Source organism: Callorhinus ursinus, unplaced genomic scaffold, assembly GCF_003265705.2.
Source record: "Callorhinus ursinus isolate GAN/ISIS: 27379988/994484 unplaced genomic scaffold, GSC_fseal_2.0 scaffold7, whole genome shotgun sequence".
In the NCBI taxonomy this organism is placed as follows: Eukaryota; Metazoa; Chordata; class Mammalia; order Carnivora; family Otariidae; genus Callorhinus; species Callorhinus ursinus.
Window position 1 is genome coordinate 54940388 of NW_027397069.1, and position 19110 is coordinate 54959497.

At 37.0% G+C, this 19110-nt stretch overlaps 1 long non-coding RNA gene and 1 pseudogene across 2 annotated transcripts in view; one reads left to right on the forward strand and one right to left on the reverse strand.

The window, feature by feature from the left end:
- LOC112826713 (ELAV-like protein 1 pseudogene) overlaps window positions 1–19110 on the reverse strand; it is an 85705-nt pseudogene that overhangs the window by 37711 nt on the left and 28884 nt on the right.
- Window positions 5306–19110, forward strand: part of LOC112826716 (uncharacterized) — a 38160-nt gene continuing 24355 nt past the window's right edge. For both annotated transcript variants that reach the window (XR_012378807.1, XR_003209019.2), the window contains exon 1: window positions 5306–5518. This is a non-coding gene — a long non-coding RNA (uncharacterized lncRNA). The remainder of the gene's footprint in view (window positions 5519–19110) is intronic.

Sequence of the window (19110 nt, forward strand, 5' to 3'; positions counted from 1 at the left end):
GGTTCGGATATAAGACAAATATTAAACCAAATGTGTAAGATTATAAAGATGTAAAAAAACCCTGAAATAGTATAATTTGATGTCAAACCTATTACAAAATACAGTTTATTATTTATACTTAGAACCCAGTGCAAAGTCTTTCCAGTGCAAAGATTTTTTAGTGAAATAAGACAGGAATAAACCAAAGTATATTAAACTTCTCATAATTTGATAAAAAATGTTAAGAACAAAATTCATATATATATATTTAATATCAATTTCACTATTTGAAACTTGTCTTTGTAAAAGGAGACCTAAAAAGAGACAGACAGAAGGGGGGAAAAGGCAAAAGAAAATCATTTCCCTATAAGAAAGCAATATTTATATGAAGGCTTTACAATTATTTGTATATGCAAACAAATAGGTAAACATGTATTAGTAATGTGATATTCTAAAACTGATGTTACTCTTATAATATTAAGACAATCACGACTTTAAAGTTCTAATACTATCACTTGTGAAAACTTAAAGCAAAAATGGCTTAATCTAATTTTCGACACTTATTTGAAAGAAAGTGGTGGTTATTACTATTTCCTTTGGTCTTAAAGAGATTTGGGGCTACCAAATTTCAGCAAGTCATAGTTTGAGCTTAATTACATGCCAAAATTAGTTGCCTGGCCAAAGTGTTTCTAAGTTTGTTGAACAAAAATTAATAATAAGAAATAAAACTACATGTAAATACTCTAGTATGACAATTCTAAGAAGTGTTTTCTAGTTATAAGACCAATAATGTTTCTTCTAAAAAAGGGTTAAAAAAAATCAGTGTGGGAATTATTAAGCTTCACTAAACAAAAGGAAAAGACAAGAGCAAATTTTAGGCCACTAATTTTTTTAAATGAGATAAATTTTTATAGAATTAACTTTCAAAATTGTGTGTCTTATTAATTGGAGAAAACTTATGTATCATGTAGAAGAAATATCTAATACAGTCTCTGGGCATTTAATTTTTCTTTCTGTAAACCAAATTAACTGAACAATATCAGTATTTCTGGATGGAAGTATATTGTGACATTCTGAATAGTTACTGCATACCAATAAACACAAATGTGTATTTATATACATCTTCACAAAACAAAAACCAAACAAAAATGTAGTACACAAAGCATGATGAAACAGGGGATCCAGAATATGAAAACTATTTTGAAATTTTCATCCTTAGTTCCAGTTCTTGATAACGTTAAAAGTGTTATTAATCTGATTACAAAAAATGCGGTGTTACATGTAAACACCTGAGGCTACATTTTGTAAATGTACAACTAAGACAAGTTAACAGCACTAAAACAAAGTCTAAAACTGCACTTTTATTTGAGGTTTTAAAAATACTAGGAAAGGCAAACAAATAAAAATCAATGCTACCAGGAAGACTAGCACCTTACCTTCTCTAGTTCCCTCTCCCTCACATTATATAAACATAGCTTTTAAAAAGAGTAGAGCTACTGTAGCAACACCTTTCCTCACCATTGTTTTCCAGTGATATGACTTTTATAGTCCTCACAATAGAAAATGAATTATAATTATCAATTTCCACAGAGTAATATGGATAATACACATAATAAAATACATCTGTTGGATCTCACGCCTACATGCCCACAATCTAAAAACCCAAATCGTCCTCTTATCTAGCATCACATAAAAGGGAAAATATTTTGAATGCTGTGGATTTTATTTAGGTGCTAGTGCATTCTCAAGCTTTAAGTGCAGTATTTTAAATAAAGGAATTTTCACTTTTTAAAAAAATGGCTTATTAAACAAAACAATCCTTCACCATCACCCCTCAAAACAAACAAAAAACCCCATAAACCAAAGTACTAAAAAAGTATGGTTAAATTTAACCAGCCTGGTGGAATTTAAAGCCTTCCCCCACCCCACCCTCAAAACTCTACGTCACATAATAATTTGAATGAAAATTAAAACACAAAACCCCAAATAACAGTAAAGTAAAACCCACTAGATCTGGTATCACAGGTAAGATTACATTTACAATAGAAATGGGGTCTCCTACAACTTCATTAAGTCAAATTTTATAGAGAGGATAATTAGCACCTTTCATGAAATTTTCATGAGATGCTTCAAAATAAACAGCTTTGAAAAAAGGTAATGAACAAAGATTCTGTAATTGCAATTCCTGTTATAAAGGCAATACAAAATAGTATGATTTATAAATTCAGCTATTCCACTCAATATAAATTATATTTATAGCCCTACAGAGATTTATAAAAGTAGTGGGATCTTTTCATTTGAGTATTTTCTAACAATGCATATTTGATCTAAATGTGAGAATATAAACTCTAAGTTTCAAAATTTCAACTGCTATTCATAAAAGAGCATTAATTTCTATTAAATTAAAAAAAATCTTTAAAAAAGCATCTACAGCTATCTTATTTATCACTGAGTTTACCGATTTTCTTTGAAAACCACACCCGCCTTTTATCAAGATGCAATTAAACGGAATGACAAGCTTGGTAATAAATAGAAATATATTGACTGCTGTCTCAAGCAACATTAAACAAAAATCAACTGAAAACCAACCAAGTAAGACACAACACACCTACACTGTTGTATGCAATATATTTCTTCACAGTGAATTTATCAAAGGAATGAAATCATACATAGGCACCTGTGCATACTTACCTGTTGTACTGTATAATTAAGCAACGTAAATTTCTTGTAAATTAAGTTTTAAGTCCACAGCAATGGCTGAATTAGCAAAATCCATGTATTTTAAGTTAGATGTGAAAAAAAATTTAAATACACCAATTTTTATGGACAATGTGGAGAAGCTCATTCCTAAGAAAATTAAAGTTTCTTCTCATCAAAATAAAAGAAACAATTCTCCCGTAATCTGCATCGAATATGTAGTTTAAGCTGAAAAATTTTTGTTAAAGAAATAAAAAAACCTAGATCGTACAGTTTTTAACCAAAAGGGAACAGGGGCAAATACATAAAAGTCTTGCAATTTCAGCCAGCAGAATTACATTTTTTAAGAAAACTGCCTCCTCAGTTTTACTTTTAATATACATTTCAGAATCATTCGAAAGTCCTTTATGGAAGAAAAAAATATTAAATCCCAGCTTCCCCCCTCCCAATCCCCGTCTTAACGTTTCCTATTTCCGTGGTTCTCTAAAAGTAAAATTTTTCGGAAAGTCGAGAATTGTAATCTAGTGTTCAACATTCAAACCCCCTCCAGTCCCGCTCTCTTCCAGCCAATCAGGGGGGGTAACAAGTCCGGTGTTTTGGGAACTCCGTTAGATAAAATTTGAAAAACATCACATTGCGCTCTCCTATTCTCTTCGGGGACAGATTCTAAATGAGGGCGGGTCCTCTAGTCTTTATAGAAATAAGAAATCGATCAATTGTTACATCAATTCCAGGAGGAAAAACTCTTCAGGCAGGTGGTCCTAAAGAGTGTGAGATTGCGGTTCCCAGAAAGCGTTATTCCTCTTTGCGAACAATTGAATAGCTGCTGCAAAACCCATCTCCTGCACATTCGCAACCCAAAGCCGCGCACCCCACACGCAAAACACCACACCAGGAAAGGGTTAATCAGTGGTGCCTTCAGCGCCGAAAAAGACACAAAACCTAATATATCTCTAATGAGGAATTTTTACAAAGGCCATTATTTATAAAGTACTACTTAAAGTTAAAGCCGTCACTGGCCCAAATCATGCAAGAGTTGTCGACTAAGAATTGGTAGAAACTATGAGGATAAAAAATCACTAAAGGGAAAGACAAATAACAGCTCTCTTCCCTCCGCCTCAGAGTCAAGAGAGTTCCCGAGAAAAGGTGGGGATTGCAAAATTACCGTTAAGTTGTCCGGGCTAAGACTTTTCGGGAGGAAAACATCAATAGTTTCACAGATTGCTTTTATCCTTGCGACATGTTTCAAAGACTGGAGAAGGAAAAAGTCCTCTAAGAAAAGTGCAACTGGGTGAAGGAAATTGCAAGCTCGAAACCCTGTCTCCCCCCGGCCCCTCCCCGAAAAAAACAACACCGGGAGAGCAAATGACAAAAATCCCGAGCAAAAAGCGAAAGTCCAGCATCTTTCCTAGGAGCCCGCTAAAACCTCAAAAGTCTGCCCCCGCCCTATCTCACCCAAATTGGAAAAGCCAGACACCGTCAGGGTTACCCCTGCCGGGACCGAGGAGCGCAGAGCGGGAGGGCTACGTTGTGAAACTCACATGCCTAGGGCACCTCACGCTTCAGCATCAAGCACAATATACAGTGCTGGGTCCCGCGGGCGGTAAGTCCGCACAACGGACTGGAGGCACCCGCCACTCCGGGTTAATTTTCTGCCGACCTTAAGTTTCATGTCACCAGAAGACGGTAGTCAGCGGGCCGGGAAAACTGCGATAAAAGACGGTTCGGTTCGGCAAATGGGGGAGGGGACGCTCGTCCCCCTTCTCCTGTCAAGAGGCCGCGGCCTGCGGAGCCCAGCCGCGCCCCGGGCCCGGCCCCGGGCGGGGGGTCCGGCTGACAGATCCGCTGGGCGGCGGCTGCTCCGCCGCAGCCCGTCCGCGTCCCGCTCAAACTGCAACTCCCCTCCCCCCACGCCCCCGTCTCTCCGCGCTCCCGCCACATTCCGCCCGCCGCCGCCCACTCCCAGACACCCAATTACCCCTAACCCCATCTCCTCGCATTTTTAGCCATTCAAATGAGAGCGGACCCAGTGCCCACTCCCTGCACCCCCATCGCCTGACGGTCCCACCGCTGCCACCTCCCAGGTCCCACTATTACTTCTTCAGGTTCTTACCGTCTGCGCCAACCCTGGCGAAGCCCCACGGACTGCCCTTTGCTCCAAGTAATTTTTGGCGATTTTTTTAGTGATTTTTCGGCGGAGTCCTCGTAGCGCTATAATCTCGGACAGGTTATCCCGTCTCTCCCACTAGATTGATGAGATCAGGCATCACTCGAAAATGGCGCCGAAAGCGCTGAGGCTCCTCATTCAAATTCGTTAGAGCCAACCCCGCCGCCCCGGGGCATGCCGGGAACGCGGGCTGCCTCCACAGCTGTCAATACCGCCTCCGAACCCTTCTCCAGCTTTCCCGACACTTCTGCTCATGCGCAAACTCCTACCCCAACCTCCGCGCCTTGAACATGCGCAGAATCGTCGCTGTTCGCCGCTCTCACTTCGTTTCCTCAATCTCACTCCTCCGACCTCCTTTCTTGCGCGTGCGTGCAGCTCCTTTGCTCAGCCGCGGACGTGGAGGAACCGTGCGACTGTGGGCCCGGGGGTCCATAGATGACATGTCAGTCGATAGGTATTATTCTACTGTTCGAGGAAAACAAATAAGGTGCAGCTTAGACGAAAAGAATAGCGTTTTATTGCCAGTGTCTAAACTCCTAACAACGGAATGTGTCTCTAAGACCTTCTGTATGGATACACGTGTGCTTAAAAACAGCCCCGCCTGTGTGTATAGCACTTGCTGTGTCAACGCTTTACAGGAGCTATTGCACTTAAGCCTCAGAACAACTTTATGAGGTAGGTACTGTTATTATTATCGGTTTGCAGACCAGGAAAGGAAGGCTCAGAGACTACTAAGTAATATGCCTTAGGAGACACAGGTAGCAAGCACGTGGATGAGTCCGCATCTGTCAGATTCTGGAACATGGGCCATTCTCTATCTTACTGTGCGATGCAACCTGAGCACATACAGGAGGCGTGGTTTCCCCTGCTCAACAATTGTGTGTGTCGTGTGTGCGGTGTATGCGTTCGCGCGCGTCTGGAGTTAAGGATTACTTCAGTGCGTTGGAGCTCTTCTTCCCGGTTCTAGGCTGCCTGTTACGAAGGCACTTTCATCCAGTCCAGTTTCTCTTCACTGTCTCACTTGTTCTTAAATGTTCTGCTGTTTTGGAGAGGTGAATGGGGAGTCTTTGGCCATCACTTAGTGTGTGTGTGTGTGTGTGTGTCTGTCTTTGGTGGTAAGGGAACCGAAACTACCAAAGACGGGTTTCCATTGTGCGACACATTAATAAAATAATAGTAGCCAGATATCACGTACTGACTGTACTCTCGTTGGGTACGGTTCAAAATAAACGCTTTACGGATTGGTGATGTTTGCTGCTCACAACAGCCCTATTAAGAAGGTATTATCGTCATTTTACACATGAGGACATCCGAGACTCAGATTAAGAAATGTGCCCCTAAATCTTAAAACTAGTAAGTATAAGCACAAGACCTAGGCAGATCTGTGCTCACCTTCAAAAACTGGACGCTAAGATATGACAATAAATGATGATAAAGTTGTCAGTATTTTAACACCTTCCTTAAAAACCTCTTTTAATCATTCATATGCTTGGGAGAGTTATCCTACCCGCCACCAGGCTAGTTAAGATGAAAATGAAAACAAAACCAGTGCCATTGATTCTAAATTATTACATTTTAAGATTATTTTTGGTTACTTTTTTTCCTGATCCCAAGTTATAATACATTTTCTAAAGAATCCAACAATTTAAAATCTGGGGTATTGCTACATTTTTTCCCAGTTTTTGTTGCAAAACAACTTGTGATAGACGTAACTGTAGGAGTGTACAAAAACATATCATTGTGAGGGTTAGAGAAGACGATGGATACTGAAAGTGCCTGACGTACTAAGAAGTAAGGAAATGGGAGAAGGCTAGCATGATTTGCATTACTGAGGTAGAATTAGAAAAGAAATGGATTTTAATAATTTGAGATCATCAAGAAGTAATATTGCAGAGTAGTGTTTGTCTTACATCTCTATGGTTCTTTTGTGCACTGGTTAAGTGCGTGGACTCTGGAACCAAACTGCCTGGATTTGGATCTCGGCTCTGTTACTAACTAGCTTTGTGACCCTATGTGAGTTACTTTTTCTCAGTTTGCTCTTTTATTATCTCACTGGGTTGTAAGGATGTAAATGAGCTAATATAGTAAAAGCATTTGAACAGTGTTTGGTATATTAGTAAATGTTAGCTATTGTGACATTAACACTGACCTTTTTAAAACAACTTCTTGTGTTTTAAAAAGTTTTAAGTTAACACCATTAGGAGTTAAGTATTTGGGTTCAAAAGTCCCTTAAAATGATAAATCAGCCTGACAAATTATTTTCGCCAAATATGAGTAATGGTTCCTGCCAGATGAATAAGGATGTTAAATTTAAGTCTTATCATTTCAAAAGAATATGCATATGGAAATGGAATAGTTTTATTGCTTTTTCTAATTATTAAAATTAAGGGGGAGAAGGGAAAATCAGGCCAGTCTAAAATATAAATTAAAATATAAAGTAAAAACTATCCAAATTTCTATCATCCAGAGATAAATACATATTCTTTGTTCTTTAAAAATGTATCTGTGGTGAGAACCAGCTAGTGGTAATCTGAATAAGTGGTATATTTGGGGAACTTATTTGCACAATTGTACTTGAACTTCATGAACTGGTAAGTTTTTGATCTAGTCCCCTTTTAGATATATTCTGTCAAGAGAATTCTAAAGTGATGATGTTGTTGGTAAATAATATTTACTGAGTTCCTACTATGTGTCAGTTAGGCCTGTATGTGCATTTTCCCCTTGAATCCTCATAGTAACACTTGAGGTTGGTGTAATCTCCATTTTGCACAGACTAAAGTTTATATGGAGGTCACTTGTAGAAAAGTTAAGTCCTGTTTTATTTAAAATACTATTCAATAAACCAAAACCCTTTATAAATCTTCTCGATTCACCAAAATGGGAGAAAACAAAATCGAGTAACATGGTTCCCATGCCTGAACAAAAAGCCCAACTGGAAAAAATGTTTTGAAAACCAAGAAGTTTATGTTGTGACCACAAGGGGGTGCAAATAATTGAGCTGAATTTTAAAGGGGGAAAAAGTGTTTTTTACCTCAGATGATCAAATTCACAGGTAAAAACTGGTAAGAATACCTTCTCCAAACTTTAATACTCCACATAGTTACGTACTTTATGAAAAAAAGAAATCAATTATTTAGGTACTCAATTAGGGCAGAAGTTTTCAGCTTTCTTTCATCTTCAACATGGTGAAGAATTCATCAGCCCTACCCCCACTCCTTTCCACCCAGCCCATTTGTGTCTCTGCATACTCTACTTGTCATAACAGTACAACTAAAGTCATAATTTAAAATCTGAGGTTTTACTTGGAAACTGGAATGCAATCACCAGCAAACGAATGGTAAATATGGGTAGTGTGGAGAACAGAGGTTTTGTAATTTCAATGCTTTCTTTCCCTCCTGCTGTTTCTAACAGAGTAAGCTACAACTGATGGAATGTTGGCTTCAACATATTGACTTATTTAGATAAAACTGTGAAAGCTATAGGTCTGTTCATCTTTTACAAAAGAATGAAGACTCTTGAAAACATTTTGAACAGTAACTTGAAAACAGTATACACTGGAGAATGTTTTAAAGACAATTTGCTTAGATGCGTTTTAAAGTAACTTTTATTTTCTTGTTGGTCTTGTTTCTCCAAGGTGGACTTAATTCTTAAAAAATCTTTTTACTTAGAAATAATTTAAAATTGGCTTAGTCGGTTAAGAGTCCCATTCATGATTTTGGCTCAGGTCATGATCTCATGGGTCCTAGGATCCAGCGGGGAGTCTACTTGAGATTCTCTCCCTTTGCCCCTCCCCCCGCACTCGCCCAGGCTCTCTCTCTCAAATAAATAAATCTTTAAAAAAGGAAGTAATTTAAAATTTACAAAAAATTGCAAAAATAAAAATAGTTCAAAGAACATCCTTATCATTTGCTTGCTCTTGTGCAAGGTCTCTCTCTCGCCACATACATGTATACTTAAATACATTTTTTTCTGAACTATTTGAGGTTAAGTTACATACATTTTGGCCTGTCACCCATGAATATTTAAGAGTGTATTTCCTATCAATTCATAAATTTACATTGAAATAATACTTCAATCTACCACCATATTCCAGTTTTGTAGCTTGACCCTTATTAGCATTTACCCCTCCAGTATAGGAGCCGGTCTGGGGTCAGGTAATACATTTAGATGTCATGACTCTTTAGCTTCCTTTACTTTGGGACATTTCCAGCCTTTACCTTTTATGACCTGGACATTTTTAAAGAATTTTTAAAGAATATAGCTTTTCACTCCACTGCATTTTTTTTTTTTTTTTTAAGATTTATTTACTTGAGAGAGAGAGGGAACGCCAGAGTGGGAGGAGTGGCACGAGGGAGAGGGAGAGAAGCAGACTCCCCGCTGAGCACAGAGCCCAAGGCTGATGATCTCACAACTCTGGGGCCATGACCTGAGCTGGATTAACTGTGGGAGCCATCCGGGCACCCCTCAACCACTCTTTTTAATAAAGTGTTCCTTATTTTGTTTTTGTCTGATGTTTCCTCATGATTAAATTGGGGTTATATATATTCTCAACCGGACTATTACACAGGTGATAGATGTGTCCTTTGTAGGGTATCACTTCTGGAAGCACATGCTCCATCTGTCCCTCCTTGGTGATATTAGTTTTTTTTTTTTAAGGTTTTATTTATTTATTTGACAGAGAGAGACACAGCAAGAGAGGGAACACAGCAGGGGGAGTGGGAGAGGGAGAAGCAGGCTCTCCGCGGAGCAGGGAGCCCGATGTGGGGCTTGATCCCAGGATGCTAGGATCATGACCTGAGCTGAAGGCAGACGCTTAACGACTGAGCCACCCAGGCGCCCCAGGTGATATTAGTTTTGATCACCTGGTCCATATGTGGACTGAATCTTCCATTGTATAGCTACTGTTTGTTTTTTCCCTTCCCGGCAATTAAAAAGCAAATTGTGGGGAAACATTTGAAGATACATCCTGCTCATCATCAAAATTCCCATTTAAATTTAGCATCAATTATTGCTGATATTTTTTGCCATTATGGTTGCAAAATGATTCAACAAATCTAGTACTGTCTCCACATCTACCAAGTCAGTCCATAGCATTCTACTGTGAACAAAGAGCCCTTTCTTCTCTATTATCTGCATTAACTTATGAATTCCTGTTTTTCCATTCTGTATTTGCTTTGATTTCTTGAGTTCTAGCTATATTTAGATATGTATATTTTGTACACTTTTTAAAAATGAATCACTTGAAGGTAAGTTGTTATGTCACGACCTTTCACCTCTAAAATATTTAAGTCTATATTTAATTATTTTGTTATTTACATTGTCCCAGATTAAGCTAGTGGGAGCACTTTTAGTCTGGGTACTATGTTTTTGTGATATGCCTATATCTTTTTTTTTTTTTTGAGCACTTCCTTACTTTCTGGTATAATAAGATGTTCCATGTTCATCTTGTCCTTACTCTGTCCCAGCCTTGGAATTAGACTTTTCTCTAAGGAGCCCTGTTTCCTGTTAGTACAGAATGGTATTAGAGACCAAGGCTAGGTATGCTCTTGCTAATGAAGTGTTTCTGCTTCTTGGATCTTTCATAAGACTGAACTAGGAAATATATACATACATATAGAATATTTATATACACAAAAATGTACATACATACAAATGTGCATACACTTATATATATATGTTAATGATATGGGCTTAATTTTAAATTATCTTCATTATAATTATAATTGAGAAGATACCATGGCAACATTTGTAAAATTCTTAATAAAGGCAACAAAATCACAATCCACACAAACCACTCATACAATTTTCATGTTTCCTTTTAGTCACTATCTATACATATAATTTTAAAGGGTCATAGTGTGAAATCAGTTTTGTCTTTTTCCACTTAACATGTCGTTAGCATCTGTGAGTTACTGTATCATTTTATAATCTTCATTCTAAATTGCTCTGCTACAGGTCATTCAGCAGATTCTACCATTCTTCTATTGTTGGACATTTAATTTGTTTCTAATATTTTGCTATTACAAATAATTCTGAAGTGGACATTTTTATGCATATGCCTTTTCTAATGACCTTCGTATTTATTTGCTTATTTATTGGAAGATTTCCCAGAAGTAGGAATACCAGTTCCCACAGGTAGGTATGTTTTAATGGGTTTGATATGTTTTGGCACACACATGTAATCAAACAATTACCAAAGCCCAAACCAGGGTTGGATATATAGAGATGAAAAATATGTAGTCCCTGCTAGGAAGAAACTGAAAGCCTAATGGAAGATAGATAAATTCTCTAAAAATGACAATTAGAGAAATAATAGACAAAAGAGCATTTAAACCAGGTTAGGAATAAGTGGCTCAGGAAAGCTTTTCAGTAGTAGAGCTATATCTTGAGGGATACCTTAACGGAACCTTAAAGGACTGGGGTTATTCCAGTGTGAGAGAGAGAGTAGAAATAAGCCATAGAAAGCATTTTAAACATAATCACTGGATTGTAAGAAAACAAGTCAGGAAGAACCTGCATGTTCAGGAAAATTCAGGTAGTTTATATGATTTGTTGCTACATGTCTTTGGAGGAGTTGAGAAAGTTTAGCCTGATCAAGTGGATAGAGGTAATCATGAAGGGTCTTGCATGTCACCTTTACAAAATGCACTTAAAAAATCTCAAACCAGTAAGTAATATGATCAGATATATATTTTAGAAACTCACTTTAAGAAGGATACTGGAGGGATGCCTGGGTGGCTCAGTTGGTTAAGCATCTGCCTTCGGCTCACGTCATGATCCCAGGGTCCTGGAATCGAGTCCTGCATTGGGCTCCTTGCTCAGTGGGGAGCCTGCTTTTCCCTCTGCCTGCCAATCCCCCTGGTTGTGCTCTTTCTCTCTCTTCCTCTGTGACAAATAAATAAATAAAATCTTAAAAAAAAAAATCCAAGGATCCTGGAGAACAGATTAGAAAATGTGAGAGCAGTGGTTGAGGCCTTAAGAGGCTATTGTAGTATCCCGGCAAGCAATAAAGAGTACTTGAACTAAAGAAGTAGAAATGGGAATGAAATGAAGTATGAAAGGGATTGAATTTATTTATTCAGTATTAATATGTAGGTATTTCCAGGTAACTAGCACATGCAAAGTGTCATGTATTGTGCAAGGTACTGAGCATATTAGTCACTGCTTCTCATAGTCTAGTGAGAGAAACAATGTTTAAGTTAATAGTTACACAAATTACAACTGTGATAAGTACTGTACCAGAAAAATACAAATGCAATGAAAGCATACACCATGGGGACCTAACACTGTAGGTTTAAGTAAGGCCTTCCTAAGGTGGGACAGTTAAGCGGAGACTTAGGAATTAGCCAGGCCAAAAAGAAAGGAAGAACATTCTAAGCAAAGGAAGAGTGTATATTAACATCCTGAGCAGGAAGGACTGGTAAATTCAATGCCCATATGGCTAGAGCAGAGTAAGTAAGAATGGAAAAAGTTGGAAGGTAAGACTACAGAGAAGGTTGGTTGGTTTGTTTGTTTGTTTGTTTGTTTATTTATTTAAAGAATTTGTTTATCTGACAGAGAGAGACACAGCGAGAGAGGGAACACAAGCAGGGGGAGTGGGAGAGGGAGAAGCAGGCTCCTGGCTGAGCAGGGAGCCCGATGTGGGGCTTGATCCCAGGACTCCGGGATCATGACCTGAGCCGAAGGCAGACACTTAACGACTGAGCCACCCAGGCGCCCCTACAGAGAAGGTTTAAACAAACAAAATTTGTTTATGGAGAAGAGAGGAGGAGATACGTCACAGGACTCCTAGGTTTCTGGTGTGGGCATGAGTGGCTGTCGGTGCCATTTCCTGAGATAAGGAAACTAGAACAGGTTTGATGGATTTTGATATATGAAGTATTGATTCTGAGATGCCTGGTGGGTTAAGTACATCCTCCCATCCTCACTTTACAGATAACTAGGTAGTAGGATTGGATTTTGATTTAGACGTCTGGAATTTAGGGGAAAGGTCTGGTTTGCATGTTGTCTATAGATTTACTAGTTGACCAGTCATAGATGGTAGTTTAACCTATGGGCTTGGATGAGGTCACTGAGATATGTAGAGTGATAAAAAGGGTCACAGAATCTCAGAGAACATTGGTAGCTACACAAAAAATAAATACAAAGGGAAAAATTCACTATTAATACAAAAGACACATGACAAACTGAAAAATATTTTTAACTTATAAAGCAGATAATGGGTTAATATCCTCAATGTACAGAGATAAGTCTATAAGAAAAAGAGAACCATTAACAAATACACAGTTAACAAAAGAAGGAAAACAAACACAAAAAGCTTAAGGAATATTTGAAAAAGCAAAACCTGAAAGTGAAAGTAAAGAAATTTGCAAGTTTTCACCATCTATCTCATTTTTATTGATTTACTTTTTAAAATCAATAATTGAGGACATTGTTAAGAGACTGGAGGGTGCTGATGGACTGATGGATCACATAATTCTTAAAAATCTATTTTTTAAAGCACTTGCTTCTCTTGTTCATAAAAATTTAGATCCCACTTGTTAGCATGACTTTAGTGCAGAATTTGAGAGAGATGGAGAATCCAACTGGATGATCTTAAGGTATCCAGAGATATGCAAAATTAACTAAGTAGTAATGAAAATTAGCTACAGTCTTAGTGGTATATGGAAGAATTAAGTTATGTGTAATTTGAATCTGGTTTATATGTCTGTAAGGTCGCCTCTTTTGGGGGGCTCTGATAATTAACTTCAGTGCCTGGGATGGTAACCCTAACTTGCTTGAGTTGACAGTTTTTACCAGTAAGTCATAGTTTTAGCCTCAGGAAGATATAAATTAAATGTAGAATGATTTAATAAATCAGGCATATACTACTATAGCTTAGGTAGGAATGATCTATGTATTTTAAGTTCTTGTAATGTTTAAGAAAATTAGGCAAATATCAGTTTATTTCAATTAAAAAATAGTATTATGGGTGAGTATTATGGAAGTAGAACAGATTCATACATAGCATTTTCAACTCTGACTTAAGGTTATAGAAGTATAAGGGTTTTTTCCCTCCATATGAATAATTGTTTTACTTCCATATTCTTGAGCACAGATTATGAGACTGATCTAAAATTCATTTACAATTAATAATGGTTAATATTTACTGAAGAAGTCTGAGCTCTCCTCACTCCCTTTACCAATAAGGATACCTGGAAAAGGATAAACCCACTTATTTCAGTTACCTACTTTCTAACAAATTCGTGTGAACATGCTGCTTTTAGATGAAATATTAAATAGAATGTTTTGGAATGTTGTTTTATTAAAATAATAGGTTTGGAGTCATAAAGTCTTAGTAGTTAAAACATGTCTCTTTGTAACCACTACCCATTGTCAAAGTGCCCCATGCAGCTACTGAGAATAAATTAATTCCTATCTATGTGTGATAACCTTTTAAATATGACTACTACTGGGGCACCTGGCTGGCTCAGTTGGAAGAGCGAGAGACTCTTAATCTCAGAGTCATGAGTTCTACATGTTGGGTGTAGAGATTAGTAAAAAAAAAAAAACTTAAAAAAAAATATGATCACTATTACGTTCAGCCATGAAGACAACTGAATCACGGCCCTCCAAAGATCCTTAGTTTCCTTAGTGGCTCTGTGATTTTAAACCCTTCACCATCTTGGCTTCCTTCTGGTTATGCTCCAGTTTAACGGGGCCCCTCTCAAAAAGTGACACACCCAGAACGGTAAATCATATACCATATATGGTCTGAAATATACCAAGTGTTAGTTAACTTTTTGTCCTAGCCATTAAAATGTCTTAAATTAAATTCAAGATAATAAAATTTAAGATAATAAAAAGGACTGGTAAATAATATAAATGGATCTATTGATCCTTTGTCAAAAGAAAATTGAAGGGTTTTAATAAAATAAACTTCACATTGAGTAAAAACTTTTAAAAATTATAACTCATGACCTTCTCAGAAACTTTGTTGATTTGGGGCGAGCCTTGTCCTGGAAGTTGAGAAGGACAGAGAACCAGGAACCTATGATCATTCATTTCTTACTTATTTTTAGTAAACAGAAGTAAAATTGAGACCCTCTGGTCTTTAGGAGATGTGACTGAGAATGTGTGATGAGTTCTTTATGACAGTTGAGCTTCATGCTACATTTCTATTCTTCATATGTAAAAAAATTATTTCTTTCATGTAGCACAAATCTGTAGGGAAATGAGAATAAAATATAGCACATTCTTTTTTGGCAAAGAAATGCTTATGTGTTTAAAACAAATTAACTTTTTAAGGCAGCTCTGAAGAAGTAATTTATTTTAAATAGGTGAACAGTTTACAGCTCTTGTGGGAACACTTTTTCCCCACTTTTCTTCATCATAGGATTAGGCCCTATGTTTTTAAATTAAGTCCTTTAATTTTTGCTGTTAACATTTAATTTACTTGATGACCCTATACTATTAACTTTTGACCCAGTGAACCCAGGATGGTATATACAATGCATATACCTAATTTTAAGAAAACTCTTAAAGAAAAATAAGTGGTTTGAATATCATACATACTAATTTTTTCCCCTTTTGGGAGGATGTATTTTATAAGCACAGGGTTTTCTTTAACAATTAGATATTTATGCCATTGGCAAAACAACCCAAAGCTCATGTGACTTAACTGCAATATTTTTAATAACTGCAAAACTACTAATATATTATGGTGGATACACAACTTTTCCTGACAAGAAATTCTTATAGCATATGCTCAAACCTAATGATCCTCCCATCTACCTTTATTTATACACATATTTCCTTTAAAAGGAAAGGAATATAAAATTGAAAGTTCCTAAAGTTTAATCCTTTAGATGTAAAAAATGTTAGTAATACAGTTGTTAATTATGATAAAGTTCAAAGCTTCTTGTAAATCACTCGATGTAAAAATACTTTTATTTGCCCTTGGGACACTAGACCTGTGGACTCACTTTTGAACGTCCCCTGGCCCCCAGTTATAAAATACATCATGTGTATTAAAGAATACTGAAAAAAATCAGGAATGATTTGGAAGGCATTGCTTCAGAAGGCCCCTTAACAATATACCACTTTTCTCTCTCTCCCAATTGACAAAGGAAGACTGTATTTGTCTTTCATGTCTTGGTATTATTGAATTTCATTCATTTAGCATTATTAAATACTATACTTTGTTTTTCTTCTTCAGGAAAATTGCAGTTTGTATCTTGTGGAATAGATGGTTCCATCTTTCAGGCATTAGAAAGCAAAGTGGAAAAGATTTGGGGAGGCAGTGGGACCCCTCTGATCTACCTATGCCACACTAACTACAAGGGTGGCTGTGGGGGTGCATTCACTTTCATAATTTTGGAAGCATGGATAGGTTGAGTGCTGTTAAAGACAGTAGAATAGGAATGAAAGGAAGCTCAGTTTATAGGGAAAACTCAGTTTGTTAGTTTATGTAATTCCTAACGTGGTATATGTGTATAGGTATGTGTGTGGTATATGTTTTAAAGAAATCCTGGTGAACTAACAAGGTATGAAATTGTATTTTGTTATATAAAAATATGGATCCTACTATTTATTGACCTTTTAATTTGCAGCTTAATGATTATTATGGTTATCTTTAAGTGTGCCATGTTTACCTTATTCAAAAGTGAACAGATAGTAAAGCAACAACTGCTGTGTGATAAAAACTTAGGTACGGGGGTATAAACAAGGTTTCTGATCTCTAGGAATAGTGGAGACTATTTATGCTTCTGTATAAGCCTTCACGGTTTGCTAATTAGGTAACATGATCGTAATTTCATTATTTAAATACTAAGGGAAATGTTGTAAAATGTGCTCTATTATTACATATTATTATGTGTAATAATTATTATTACTTAAGTAAATGGAAGTAGTTTTATGTGGTTTTACAATCATGGGGGCAAATAATAGGATTTTGGACTAGGGTAGTAATGGTTGGGATAGAGATGAAGAAGAATCTAGAACGATTTTCTAGTTCCTGGCTTGGTTGTAGAGTACAATAGTGGTATAATTAACCAGGATAGAGGCAAATGGAGAAGAACAGGGATTTTGGCTTATGTGTATGTGTGTATAAGGATGTGGAATAGAAAACTGGGAAAGGGGAAGGAGATGAGAAACTCAATGAAGACATATTGAATATGGAAGATTGTCACTGGGATATCCATATAGAGAAGTTCAGTAGGGAGCTCAGCATGTGTATCTGAGGCTTAGGAGAAAGGCTGGAGCTGGGAGTGGATGTCACTAAAAAGGTAGTAGTTGAAATTTTGGGGGAACTGGATGCCATTGCTCATAGAAACTGAATATAGTGAGAGGAAATGAAAACCAACATTAGTAAATGGGCAAAGTAACAGAAGACAGCAAAAAAAAAGAAATTAAGCATAAATAGCAGAAGGATGGAAGGGAGCACCAACAGAGCTCAGAGTTCTAGAAGCCAGTGGGGGACAGGATTCAGGAAAAAAGAGTCAGTATCAGAAGATAAAGACAGGTCAAGTAAATTGAAAAAGATAATAGGATTTGGCAATTTTGTCATTAGTAATGTTTGCCAGAACATTTTCAATGTGCTGATGATGGCAGAATTCTGTGTTGGGTTGAAAAATATTTTATTTATTAAAGATTTTATTTATTTATTTGCCAGAGAGAGAGCACAAGCAGGGGGAGGGGCAGGTAGAGGGAGAAGCAGGCTCCCTGCTGAGCAAGGAGCCAGATGCAGGATTTGATCCCAGGACCCTGGGACCCCCTGAGCCGAAGGCAGACGCTTAACCGACTGAGCCACCCAGGCATCCTGAAAAGTATTTTAAATTGAGAAAAGTTACAATGGATTTATATTATTTCAAGGCTTTTCATTTCTTCTTCAAAACAGAAATAAAGGATCACTATAGGGAGTAGTTTATAGAATTGAGGAGGGGATTCTCCAGTGAAGAGAGTTTAATATTTATAAAATGTGGGGAGAGTCATCAGAAGAGGAAGAGAAGAGATTAAAGAGAAGAGGGATAAAGGTAAAGAAAGATCTGTAGGAGATGAGGGAATGTGGGATCAAGGGTGTAGTAAAAGAGTTGACCTGGAAGAAGAGATAGGATACTCCTTCCTCTAAGATTAGAAGAAAGGAGGTGAAGATAGTTCATGTATAACTTGTAAATGTGGAACAAGAAGGTTAGGAGGTTCATAGCTTATAGTTTTGACTTTTTTTCTGATAAAGGAGATGTTAAAGATAAGGGCATAGGTGAAGTAGCAAGTTTGGGTTGTAGTAAGGTGGCAAAAAATATATGCCCTAAGGAATGGAAGAGGGAATTAGCCAGGGGGCAAGGTTATTATCGAGAGAGACTGATGTACCTGGGAAACTAAGCTAGATAGGAAAAGATATGAAGCCATGCTGGAGATTGTAGTTTGAAAAAAAGAAAAGGGAATAGTTGAGGAATAGAGGTTAAAATAAAAAAGCAGGTGTTTAGGGAATAAGAGAGTGAAAAAATTAGAATGATAAGTGATTGTGGTCTGAGATCAATAATATTGAAGTCTAAGGCTGTGGAACAATTTCCTTGTGATCAGAAGGTTGATGGTATGGGTCTGGGTATGGATCACTGAATGAAGTGGTTGTAAGCTGGTGGAGTCAGAGCTCAAGGTTGTTGGATGGGTTGTCCATGTGGACACTGAAGTGGCACATGATGGCAGGAAATGCAGGGGAGGCAGATACTGGAAGTCAGGTGCCAAAGTCCTCTATAAATAAGGGAGGGAATGACTGGGCAATCAAGTAATGAGAATGAAGAAGAGGAATAAAAAATTTCCAAGATTGTTGATTATGCCCTTTTTGTCCTCACAAATTAAGAGTCATGAGGGCAAGAACTTGTCTTATTTAATACTGCAAATATTTGTTGATTAATGGATAAACAAATGATGATCTCATTTTGAATAAGTATTCATGTTGAATTAGTATTTTTGGAAACTTTGGGTGTTTCTTATTACATGCAGTTGCTATTAAAGAATATACAACAAGATAAGCAAGATGTAGAAAAAAATTAATCCAAACCCAGAAATAACCACTGTTAACCCCTTTTATTACATTTTCATACCTGTTTGTTGTTCATTCTAGTAATAAATATTCAGCTATAATACCCTTTAATGGCTGAGTACGTATTCCATATAGAATAAGGATATACCATAATTTAAGCAATTTCTTATTTGGGGGGTATTATACTTATGTTTTTCTCTTTGTAAAAGGGACAATCTAATAGTTAAATTTTTGCTTTATTTCCTTA